The following is a 13,521-nucleotide window of genomic DNA, read 5'->3' as shown; positions in this document are numbered from 1 at the left end:
AGGGAAAGATGAAATGATTTCCTACAGAAACAAGATGGAAAACTATGCAGATATAAAAAATTTTATTTTTAAAGAATATTAAATGACAGTAAATTACTCATCGATAAATATGTGAAAAAGCATAATATGGGACAATAAAATATTATCCTACTTTAGTTACAGAGAAGGATAGATATGGAAATAGAAGTAAATTTAGGCTATCGCTGGGTAGTGAGATTATGAGTAATTTCATTATTTTCCTTATACTTTTCTATATTTTATAAATTTTCTTTATAAAGCAATTATTTTTCAAAATTCATTAAAAACAAATTTTAAAAGAAAATAAATAATTAAAAAATTAAAAGAATATTTCAAACGTCATTAAAAAAGAGAAAATAAATCATTGTGAGAAAATCCCATTACTGGATGGCATCATTATGAGTTATTGCATTCTTTAAAATTTTCTAGGATTTCTCCAACAGCCATATTAATTATTTAAAAAAACCTCTGAGATATTACATTTTTTAAGGAAAAAAAGAGACATATGAGAAGATACAAATAAGAGGGAGACACAGGTTTATCTTCAAGATCTCAAAGTCCAGACAGAAACCAAAGCATAAATTAATATAACAAGAATTCAGCTGTATTTATAAAATAATTTGTAATGTTCTATTTTTGATAGTTTATGATAGGCCTTACCGTCATCAATGCCATTATTATGTAACCTGTAAGAACAACAACAAAAATCCATGCCCACATCCTCTTTTCTACATTATCATCTATCACAGGTTTAGAAAAGTCAGTGTGGGTTCTAATTGACATGCTCTGGTTCTGAAAGTATATATGAGGCTGTGAACATCCTTCTTTTATAGATGAAAAAGGGGATGAGCAGTATGAACTTTCTTATTAAGATCCAACATTACTCCACAGAAAAGAAAAATTGGGGCAATGCATGTGTAAATGTGTGATTAGGAGATGGATTTTTTCCACACATTTTTAACCCTCCTCTATGTCAAGAAGCTATTGCCAGGAACACTATTTCGCATATAGATGTATTTCTCTTTACAATAGAAACCCAGTCCAGATGTTATATAACCTTTTCATTTTCTTTTGATGATACTTTTTGAATTCAAATCATTACTTGTAGAAATATATAAGCTCAAATGTAAAGAATGAACTAATGCAAGAAAGAAATGTGTTATGTGTGATTATATACAGCGTACATTTGGGAATGTAAGCAATTGAGAATAATTGTGACCATAGGTATTCTATTTACTCGTGATGAATATTATTTGTAAAAAGTCAGGTGTTAGTCTTTTGTATAATTTCCCATTGAGTGAAAAAGGCAGATAAGTGGTAGAACCATTTCTCAAAATGTAATGAAATGGCAAGCTTTAGAGTTTAAAGGATGAAAAAGAATGCCTGCTATCTGGAACTAATGACTTGCTACTCAAGAGGCACTGTTTGTATATTCTGGAAAATGTAGTTTCTACATTACAATAAATATCATTTGGAAGTTTATTATTCTTATAAAATGGGCTCATTTAAGGCCAGAAATTACTTTGGAAAGCAGTAAAAGGACATTTAGGGAATATGCTGAAAGTATCTGGGAATTTCCTAAGGGGCATTTATGCTTCTGGATGTCTCAGAGACAGCATCGCTGAGTGTGGAACCTGCCTGCTGTGTGTGGGCAAAGAGGGAAAACCAAAAATGTGAAACAATAAATTGCTTCTCAGTGGAAAGGGAAGGAGGGAAGTAAACTGGAAACTAGAATTGGATACCTATAAACAATGCTAGCCCTAGGCAGGTTTCAAATCATCCAAAAATCAGGTAAAGTAGGTTGTATTGGGGAAGTCAGGAGTCTGTCATTTGTATGATGGCAAGCCTTTGTTGAGTGGATAACTATTTTTGTCATTACTGGCAGTTTCTGTTACTCTTAAAATCAAAATCATGGATTTCTTCGCTATCATCTAAAATTGTTGGGTTTCTGTTTTTCATCTAAGTTTGTAAGAAGAGAAGTTGGTATGGGGGAGATGGGAGGGACACATGCTTGCACATTTATGCTTAGAATTATATCTTTTTCTATAGTATACATAAACACACACACAAACACACACGTTTACAAAAAACTCTAAAATGGTTTATATTGAGTTTTGTTTAAGTCTCCAGAACCTCCATAATAATCCACCTGAGGAAAATGTTACAGTTCTTTCTAGAAGCACCTCCATGTATCTGTTCATTTGCCCAAGGTGTTTTTTAAGGAGACTCCCATTTTTTTTTATACCAGGGCTTCTAGTACTACATCTTATTCTCCACTTATGCAGTTGTTCGAAATGTGATCTTTAAGTACTGAGTCTTTATGATTGAATTTTGACAACAATTTTGCTTCCTTCCAATATGCTCCTACCTACTTTATTTTTTGGTTTCAGGGGTGCTTCAGTTCTGTCTTGAACTAACTGGGTATTCTTTCTCTCTCAAAGGTGTATTTCCTGCAGTTTCGATACCATGGCCAATCCATCATTGCTATGTACTATATTGTTTTATTTTTATTACCTATATCTATTGCCAAAGTAGTTCAGAGACTTGTATTTACCATGCTTAGCAACTTTCCTGTCACTTTGCAGTCCTTGAAAGAAAATATGTGTTGAATAATTAGAAGAATAAGTGAATGACTAAATGAATGAGTGAATTTTTGAAGGGAGCCACTTTTGTTTCTTCTTTTCTACTGAATTCTCCATGGATATCTCCTCTATACCAGGGAATCTCTTCATAAGAATTGCAGCAAATGGGAACCCTTTGTCCCACTTCTCTAATCCAACCTGAGAAAGGACCCACTGATAAAAGAGAGGTGAAAGGTATTCTTCATATGTCTGCACTGTCATTCCTCTGAGTCTGCCATCAGAAAAGAAGGTTCCATTGGCTTACCCGTGTGCTTTGGGTTCTATGATTCCACCGTAATCACTGGCACACATAGTCATATAATCTTACTTTCCAGGACTAATATAAAAGTCTAATAGGGACAATTTAGAAGGACAATGACATTTTCTAATAGAGCAGCATAATACAAGAGCTCATAAACTTAAGATACTTTTACACATGTTGATTTGTATTTTTCTCATGACCCCCATTAATTTAAAGTTAAAAGGAGTCACATAAATAACTACATGTGTGAATTACTTTTATCTGATTTTTTTCAAAATATTTACTCTATGTCCTAATTGTCTTGCCCTATGCCCATTAGCCATTGGCAATACTCATAGAGTTGCAGTGTCTAATTATGTCTCCTAAATGGGTATATGAATAAAGAATAGAAATACTTTGAAATAGTGTTGAAGAATTCATTTTCAACATTTGTTTAGCTTGCTTTCCGGCTCTATTTTTAAGGATGCAAATACTATAGCATCACGATTTTTAATGCCCTGTAGGCTCTTAAAGCCTGAGGCAGTTTTTAACTAGTAATTGGGCTGTTTCAGCTTGAGCCAACCTGATTGTCTTAGCAAGTCCTTTGAAATGATGTGATGTAAGCAGAAACCACTCTGCACAGAACACCCCATTATAAATGGCAACGTTTTTTTCCTATTGGTCACAGGTTAAAAAGCTTAAGAATTTTAAAATAGAGTGTAGTCACAGCACTAACCATATATTTGAAATGCTGGCTGTTCTATAAATATTGATTTTCTTTCTTTGCGGAGGTAGATTTCTAACAGTGTGTCAATTGACATGGTGATTAGATGCAGCTGTCCTTTCATAACCTCCGGTTGTTCTTTTTCCTTTTCTTAATGGACAGCTGTGCGCTTGTTTTGAGCACAAATTGAAGATAAAATGGTAAAGATTCCCCAAACATACCTTTAAAGGTATTTATATGTAACTGGGAAAACAGCTTATTTTCCTTGACATTATTGTAGTATTTTGATCTGTATTCCAAGTAAGCATTTAAAGAAGGATCCTTGAACTTATTTTGAAGGTTAACTCTCAATTGCTAACCTTTCAAAAATGCTTTCGAAAACTCAGCTCATCAAAGGTAGTCTTTGTTAATAGCATCTTCGGATCATTATTAAAGTTTAAGGGCTTTATTCATTTCTATCTCTTGAAATTTGTATCTACAAAATATAAATGTTTTTCAACACGCTGATTTTTTTAAAGATACAATATTTAATAACCAGCCCTTTGCGTTTAGGGCCTAATTTCTTTTATGAGTCATAAAAATGTGGTTCCAGGCTGATTTCATAAGCCCAGGTTTTGATGTTTCCAGCAAAATGTGAAGCATGTAGATATATTTCTTTTTAATAATCCAGGGATATCAGGTTTTGGTTGAGTTAACATGAATTCATCTGAAAAGAGTGTGGCACTTCTGAAAGTAAAGTATGTTTGTACCTATGAATTTTGGATTTTTATTACTTAATAAATGCTTTTTTAGCAGTATCAACCATGGTATCGCTGAGCGAATATGATATTATGAGGAGGAAATTCTAAATCATTTTGATATGCTATATTGTAATAACACAATTCATATACCTGTGTGATTCCCTTGAAAAGCTAAATGTTGAAGTTCATGATGACACCTACACTCAATATTGTTGTAGTGGACAGACAACAGCTTTTCCTTGCTGTAGTCGATCACTGGTCAATTTTTTTTTTTTTATTAAAATAGTAATTTATTTACGAATGAAGAAATTAAGATCTACAGTAAGTCCCCTACATAGAAACAAGTTCTGTTCTGAGAGTATGTTCATAAGTCTAATTTGTTCTTTTTTTTCCACACACACACACTGTATTTTATTTTTACAAGAGATAAATAAACTGACACCAAGCATTGTAAATGGATGACCACAACAAAAGCAGCAATGATTGCAATTACCAAACACGAAACACACTCACACTATGTCATAATATTGACATTCAGTCCAGTACTCCTCCACTGTAACAGCTCCTTTACTTTGCAGTGAAAATTGATTTGTATACTTTTTGCCTCTGAGTCCTTGTGGGATTTTTATTTTTTTATTCAAACAGAAAGTCACAAAAATTATAATCATCCTGATCAGTTCACTCAGTCCCATGTAACTAATTTTTTTTCATCTTGATCTTTTGTTAGCACTTTTATGAATTCATCAGTTTTCCATTAGAGTTCTGAAAATGCTTGTTCATTCAGTTCAGCAGTGTAGTCAGTTACCAGAAACCTGTACTTGTCAGAGTATTTTCCATGAATTCCTTGAAGATGAAACCCTTTTATAGGAACATTTTTGCAAAAGCATCAGAGTACACCCAGAACTGTCTGTAAATGACAGAAGACTTAAAAATGACCATGGTTAAAGATTTGATGAAAGTTCATAATAATGCATTTGACAAGGAAATTTAGTTATTTCTGAGATATACATTTTAAAGTAATAACTGGAATTATGACTTATAACATTGTACCAGAACATATAAGATTTTTAGAAATGTCATTTAATGTCTGAAACATTTATATTAACATATTTCCATACAAATAACCCAAAGAAAGTTTAGTTGTTTTTGTTTGTTTGTTTGTTTGTTTATACTGCAGGTTCTTATTAGTCATCAATTTTATGCACATCAGTGTATACATGTCAATCCCAGTCGCCCAGTTCAGCACACCACCATCCCCACCCCACCGGGTTTTCCCCCCTTGGTGTCCATACATTTGTTCTCTACATCTGTGTCTCAATTTCTGCCCTGCAAACCGGTTCATCTGTACCATTTTTCTAGGTTCCACATACATGCGTTAATATATGATATTTGTTTTTCTCTTTCTGACTTACTTCACTCTGTATGACAGTCTCTAGGTCCATCCACGTCTCAACAAATGACCCAATTTCGTTCCTTTTTATGGTTGAGTAATATTCCATTGTATATATGTACCACAACTTCTTTATCTATTCATCTGTCAATGGGCATTTAGGTTGCTTGCATGACCTGGCTATTGTAAATAGTTGAACATTGGGGTGCATGTGTCTTTTTGAATTATGGTTTTCTCTGGGTATATGCCCAGTAGTGGGATTGCTGGGTCATATGGTAATTCTATTTTTAGTTTTTTAAGGAACCTCCATACTGTTCTCCATAGTGGCTGTATCAATTTACATTCCCACCAACAGTGCAAGAGGGTTCCCTTTTCTCCACACCCTCTCCAGCATTTGTTGTTTGTAGATTTTCTGATGATGCCCACTCTAACTGGTGTGAGGTGATACCTCATTGTAGTTTTGATTTTCATTTCTCTAATCATTAGTGATGTTGAGCAGCTTTTCATATGCTTCTTGGCCATCTGTATGTCTTCTTTGGAGAAATGTCTATTCAGGTCTTCTGCCCATTTTTGGATTGGGTTGTTTGTTTCTTTAATATTGAGCTGCATGAGCTGTTTATATATTTTGGAGATTAATCCTTTGTCTGTTGATTCATTTGCAAATATTTTTTCCCATTCTGAGGGTTGTCTTTTCATCTTGTTTATGGTTTCATTTGCTGTGCAAAATCTTTGAAGTTTCATTAGGTTCCCTTTGTTTATTTTTGTTTTTATTTCCATTACTCTAGGAGTTGGATCAAAAAAGATGGTGCTGTGATTTATGTCAAAGTGTGTTCTTCCTATGTTTTCTTCTAAGAGTTTCATAGTGACCAGTCTTACATTTAGGTCTGTAATCCATTTTGAGTTTATTTTTGTGTATGGTGTTAGGGAGTGTTCTAATTTCATTGTTTTACATGTAGCTGTCCAGTTTTCCCAGCACCACTTATTGAAGAGACTGTCGTTTCTCCATTGTATATCTTTGCCTCCTTTCTCATAGATTAGTTTACCATAGCTGCATGGCTTTATCTCTGGGCTTGCTATCTTGTTCCATTGATCTATGTTTCTGTTTTTGTGCCAGTACCATATTATCTTGATTACTGTAGTTTTGTAGTATAGTCTGAAGTCAGGGAGTCTGATTCCTCCAGCTCTGTTTTTTTCCCTCAAGGCTGCTTTGGCTATTCGGGGTCTTTTGTGTCTCCATACAAATTTTAACATAATTTGTTCTAGTTCCATAAAAAATGCCACTGGTAATTTGATAGGGGTTGCATTGAAAATGTAGATTGCTTTGTGGAGTATAGTCATTTTCACAATATTGATTCTTCCAATCCAGGAACATGGTATATCTCTCCATCTGTTGGTATCACCTTTAATTTCTTTCATCACTGTCTTATAGTTTTCTGCATACAGGTCTTTTGTCTCCTTAGGTAGGCTTATTCCTATGTGTTTTATTCTTTTTGTTACAGTGTTAAATGGGAGTGTTTTCATAATTTCTCTTTCAGATTTTTCATCATTAGTGTATAGGAATGCAAGAGATTTCTATGCATTAATTTTGTATCCTGCAACTTTACCAAATTCATTGATTAGCTCTAGTAGTTTTCTGGTGGCATTTTTAGGATTCCCTATGTATAGTATCATGTCATCTGCAAACAGTGACAGTTTTGCTTCTTCTTTTCCAATTTGTATTCCTTTTATTTCTTTTACTTCTCTGATTGCTGTGGCTAGGACTTCCAAAACTATGTTAATAATAGTGGTGAGAGTGGACATACTTGTCTCATTCCTGATCTTAGAGGAAATGCCTTCAGTTTTTCACCATTGAGAATAATGTTTGCTGTGGGTTTGTCATATATGGCCTTTATTATGTTGAGGTAGGTTCCCTCTATGCCCACTTTCTGGAGAGTGTTTATCATAAGTGGTGTTGCATTTTGTCAAAAGCTTTTTCGGCATCTATTGAGATGATCATATGGTTTTTATTCTTCAATTTGTTAATATGGTCTATCACAGTGATTGATTTTCCTATATTGAAGAATCCTTGCATCCCTGGGATAAATCCCATTTGGTCATGGTGTATGATCCTTTTAATGTGCTGTTGGATTCTGTTTGCTGGTATTTTGTTGAGGATTTTTGCATCTATATTCATCAGTATTATTGGTCTGTAATTTTCCTTTTTTGTAGTATCTTTGTCTGATTTTGGTATCAGGGTGATCATGGCCACATAGAATGAATTTGGGAGTGTTCCTTCATCTGCAGTTTTTGGAAGAGTTTGAGAAGGATGGGTGTTAGCTCTTCTCTCAGTGTTTGATAGAATTTACCTGTGAAGCCATCTGGTCCTGGAATTTTGTTTGTTGGAAGATTTTGTGTGTGTGTGTGTGTGTGTGTTAATGCTCACTGCTATGGCCTCTCCCGCTGCGGAGCACAGGCCCAGCGGCCATGGATCATGGGCCCAGCTGCTTCGTGGCATGTGGGATCCTCCCTTTCCGGGGCACGAACCCGTGTCCCCTGCATTGGCAGGCGGACTCTCAACCACTGCTCCACCAAGGAAGCCCTCTTGGAAGAATTTTAATCACTGTTTCAATTTCAGTGCTTGTGATTGGTCTGTTCATATTTTCTGTTTCTGCCTGCTTCAGTCTTGAAAGGTTATACCTTTCTAAGAATTTGTCCATTTCTTCCACAGTGTCCATTTTATTGGCATACAAGTGTTTGTAGTAGTCTCTTAGGATGCTTTGTATTTCTGAGATGTCTGTTGTAACTTCTCCTTTTTCATTTCTAATTTTATTGATTTGAGTCCTCTCCCTCTTGATGAGTCTGGCTAATGGTTTATCAATTATTTTTATCTTCTCAAAGAACCAGCTTTTAGTTTTATTGATCTTTGCTATTGTTTTCTTTGTTTGTCTTTCATTTATTTCTGCTCTGATCTTTATGATTTCTTTCCTTCTGCTAACTTTGCGTTTTGTTTGTTCTTCTTTCTCTAGTTCCTTTAGGTGTAAGGTTAGATTGTTTACTTGAGATTTTTCTTGTTTCTTGAGGTAGGCTTGTATAGCTATAAACTTCCCTCTTAGAACTGCTTTTGCTGCATCCCATAGGTTTGGATCGTCGTGTTTTCATTGTCATTTGTCTCTCTGTATTTTTTTATTTCCTCTTTGATTTCTTCAGTGATCTCTTGGTTGTTTAGTAATGTATTGTTTAGCCACCATGTGTTTGTGTTTTTTATGGTTTTTTCTCTGTAATTCATTTCTAATCTCATAGCATTGTGGTCAGAAAAGATGCTTGCTATGATTTCAATTTTCTTAAATTTACCGAGGCTTGATTTGTGACCCAAGATGTGATCTATCCTGGAGAATGTTCCATGCGCACTTGAGAAGTGTAATCTGCTGTTTTTTGATGGAATGTCCTATGAATATCAATTAAATCTATCTGGTCTATTGTGTCATTTAAAGCTTGTGTTTCCTTATTTATTTTCATTTTGGGTGATCTGTCCATTGGTGTAATTGAGGTGTTAATGTCCCCCAGTAGTATTGTGTTACTGTCGATTTCCTCTTTTATAGCTGTTAGCAGTTGCCTTATGTATTGAGGTGCTCCTATGTTGGGTGCATATATATTTATGTTATATTTTCTTGGATTGATCCCTTGATCATTATGTAGTGTCCTTCCTTGTCTCTTGTAACATTCTTTATTTTAAAGTCTACTTTATCTGATATGAGTATTGCTACTCCAGCTTTGTTTTGATTTCCATTTGCATGGATGGAATATCTTTTTCCATCCCCTCACTTTCAGTCTGTATGTGTCCCTAGGTCTGAAGTAGGTCTCTTGTAGACAGCATATATATGGGTCCTGTTTTGTATCCATTCAGCAGTCCTGTGTCTTTTGGTTGGAGCATTTAATCCATTCACATTTAAGGTAATTATCGATATGTATGTTCCTATGACCATTTTCTTAATTGTTTTCGGTTTGTTTTTGTAGGTCGTTTTCTTCTCTTTGTTTCCCACTTAGAGAAGTTCCTTTAGCATTTGTTGTAGAGCTGGTTTGGTGGTGCTGAATTCTCTTAGCTTTGCTTGTCTGTAAAGCTTTTGATTTCTCCATTGAATCTGAATGAGATCCTTGTCAGGTAGAGTAATCTTGGTTGTAAGTTCTTCCCTTTCAGCACTTTATGTATATCATGCCATTTCCTTCTGGTTTATAGATTTTCTGCTGAGAAATCAGCTGTTAACCTTATGGGAGTTCCCTTGTATGTTATTTTTCGTTTTTCCCTTGCTGCTTTCAATAATTTTTCTTTGTCTTTAATTTTTGCCAATTTGATTACTATGTGTCTTGTCGTATTTCTCCTTGGGTTTCTCCTCTATGGGACTCGCTGCACTTCCTGGACTTGGGTGGCTATTTCCTTTCCCATGTTAGGGAAATTTTCGACTATAATCTCTTCAAATATTTTCTCTGGTCCTTTCTCTCTTTCTTCTCCTTCTGGGACCCCTGTAATGCGAATGTTCTTGCATGTAATATTGTCCCAGAGGTCTCTTAGGCTGTCTTCATTTCTTTTCATTCTTTTTTCTTTAGTCTCTTCTGCAGCAGTGAATTCCACCATTCTGTCTTCCAGGTCACTTATTCGTTCTTCTGCCTCAGTTATTCTGCTATTGATTCCTTCTAGTGAAGTTTTCATTTCAGTTATTGTATTGTTCATCTCTGTTTGTTTGTTCCTTAATTCTTCTAGGTCTTTGTTAGACATTTCTTGCATCTTCTCCGTCTTTGCCTCCATTCTTTTTCCGAGGTCCTGGGTCATCTTCACTATCATTATTCTGAATTCTTTTTCTGGAAGGTTGCCTATCTCCACTTCATTTAGCTGTTTTTCTGGAGTTTTATCTTGTTCCTTCATCTGGTACATAGCCCTCTGCCTTTTCATCTTGTCCATCTTTCTGTGAATGTGGTTTTTGTTCCACGGGCTGCAGGATTGTAGTTCTTCTTGCTTCTGCTGTCTGCCCTCTACTGGTCAATTTTTATTGTTGGTATGATTATTAGTATTACATGGGTATTTCTTTGTATTTTTATAATAATGATACTACCTTGCTTCTGTCTTCATTTGATGAGAATTATTAAGTTCTTGATTTGCACTGTGCCAGGCAAAGGGATACAAACACAGAAAAGACATTGTCTTTGCCTTTAAAGAGTGAACTGTCTACATCATCACAGTTAATTAGTTTAAGTGGAAAATAATATTAAGTGCATAGTATGTGAGGAACACACAGACAGCAATTAAAGGGGATACTTATATGAACTTGCTTACACTTTCCTAGTTTCCTCCTTCTCACTCACAAACTTCGAAGTCAAATGAATACTCAAGTTCTTTCTATTCTACCTGCTAAGTTCTCTCAAATTTATCAGTTATCCTCATTCTCACACTCATCCTGCATCCTGATAACCTCCTAACTGTCCTGCTGGCTCTCCCTGCCTCAAAGCTTGCCCTCCCTTCACTCACCCTTACAGTGCTGCTGGAGGACCTCCCTAAATTTTGATCTCTCATTTACCTAAGGACCTCTTAACACAAAGTCAGAAGTCTAGAACATGGCCAACAAGGCTCTGTGTGATCTGGTACTTGTCCAGCTTACCAGTCTTTCACCCTATACTTTCAACCCTAGCAGCCCACATAGCAACCATGTAGAACTATATTCAGATCCAAAGCTCAACACGCTCCCTCCTGCTTTTAGGTTTTTGCCTATGTCTAAAACAGTATTTGATGAGCTAATGAATGCTGCTACATCTGCATAAAGTACCATCATCATCCATCTGCATTCATCATTCATGTATAAAGTTTGGTATAATTTCCCCCCAGGAAATCCAATGGCTCCCTGTACTTCCCTTGTTGTAGCATTTATGCATTTTTAAAGTATTTTTTCTCCTCTACTAAGCTATATGAATAAAGGAACTATCTCTCTCTTTTTTTATAATGTGTTTGTTTGGTTCCGTTTTTTTTTTTTTTTGAGTCAGTCAAATATTTATTGAATGCCTATGATTTTTCTTTTTTTTTAAATTGGAGTAACAGTTGATTTACAATGTTGTGTTACTCTTTGCTGTACAGTACACTGAATCAGTTATATATATACATATATCCACTCTTTTTTAGATTCTTTTCACATATAGGTTATTAGAGTATTCAGTAGAGTTCCCTATAGAGTAGGTCCTTATTAATTCTCTATTTTATATTTAGTAGTGCATATATGTCTATCCCAATCTCCCAATTTATCCCTCCCTCCTTTCTCACCTGGTTCCCATAAGATTGTTTTCTACATCTGTAACTCTATTTCTGTTTCGTAAATAAGTTCATTTGTACCCTTTTTTTTAGATTCCACATATAAGCTATATCATATGATATTCTTCTCTATCTGACTTCATTTGGGATATCAATCTCTAGGTCCATCCATGTTGCTGCAAATGGCATTATTTTGTTCTTTTTTATGGCTGAGTAATATGGTTCTGTTTTTAGATACAGTTCATTAAGCTCAAAAATTTTTTTAATTTTATAACATATGTCCAGAGGCAAATAAAATGTTTCCATCACCGCCTCTGTCACCCTTCCTTCAAATATTTTTTCCTATGCATTTGCAAAACTATACATACATATACACACACATATATAAGTAAATAAGATCATACAATGAGTACTATTTTGATTTCCATTCTTTTAATTTAATAATATGTTCTGCAGTATTTTATACATAATTCACAAAGGATTGTATCACTTGACATTGCAGCTAAATAATATTATACTATACAAATTTATCAAAACTTATCTAATCAAACAAATATCAACAAGTGTTAGGTTTCAGGTGTCTGCTATTATAAAAACTTACAGAAACATTCTTTTTCTTTAACATCTTTATTGGAATATAATTGCTTTGCAATGATGTGTTAGTTTCTGCTTCATAAGAAAGTGAATCAGCTATAGATATACATATATCCCTATATCTCCTCCCTCTTGCATCTCCCTCCCAGCCACCCTATCCCACCCCTCTAGGTGGTCACAAAGCAACAAACTGATCTCCCTGTGCTATGCGGCTGCTTCACACTAGCTATCTATTTTACATTTGGTAGTATATAAAAGTCCATGCCACTCTCTCACTTTGTCCCAGCTTACCCTTCCCTCCTCCCCGTGTCCTCAAATCCATTCTCTACATCTGCGTCTTTATTCCTGTCCTGCCCCTATGATCTTCATAACAATTTTTTTCTTTTAGATTCCATATATATGTGTTAGCATATGATATTTGTTTTTCTCTTTCTGACTTACTTCATTCTGTATGACAGACTCTAGGTCAATCCACTCACTACAAATAACTCAATTTTGTTTCTTTTTATGGCTGAGTAATATTCCATGGCATAAATGTGCCACATGTTCTTTATCCGTTCATCTCTCGATGGACAGTTAGGTTGCTTCCATGTCGTGGCTACTGTAAATACAGCTGCAATGAACATTATGGTGCATGACTCTTCCTGAATTATGGTTTTCTCAGCGTATATGCCCAGTAGTGGGGTTGCTGGGTCACATGGTAGTTCTATTTTTAGTTTTTTAAGGAAGCTCTGTACTGTTCTCCATAGTGGCTGTATCAATTTACATTCCCACCAAGAGTGCAAGAGGGTTCCCTTTTCTCCACACCCTCTCCAGCATTTATTCTTTGAAGATTTTTTGATGATGGCCATTCTGACTGGTGTGATGTGATACCTCATTGTAGTTTTGATTTGCATTTCTCTAATGCTTAGTGATGTTGAGCATC

General features: G+C 35.1%; 1 protein-coding gene across 1 annotated transcript in view; it reads left to right on the top strand.

The window, feature by feature from the left end:
- The window catches only part of GALNT13 (polypeptide N-acetylgalactosaminyltransferase 13), a 223,947-nt gene that overhangs the window by 55,478 nt on the left and 154,948 nt on the right, over positions 1-13,521 (top strand). The gene's annotated exons all lie outside the window — the stretch shown is intronic.

The sequence above is a fragment of the Lipotes vexillifer genome, unplaced genomic scaffold, assembly GCF_000442215.2.
Source record: "Lipotes vexillifer unplaced genomic scaffold, Lipotes_vexillifer_v1.1 scaffold1440, whole genome shotgun sequence".
Lineage (NCBI taxonomy): Eukaryota > Metazoa > Chordata > Mammalia > Artiodactyla > Lipotidae > Lipotes > Lipotes vexillifer.
The sequence above is the reverse complement of the archived record's forward strand: the minus strand, read 5'-3'. Positions and strand labels throughout refer to the sequence as shown.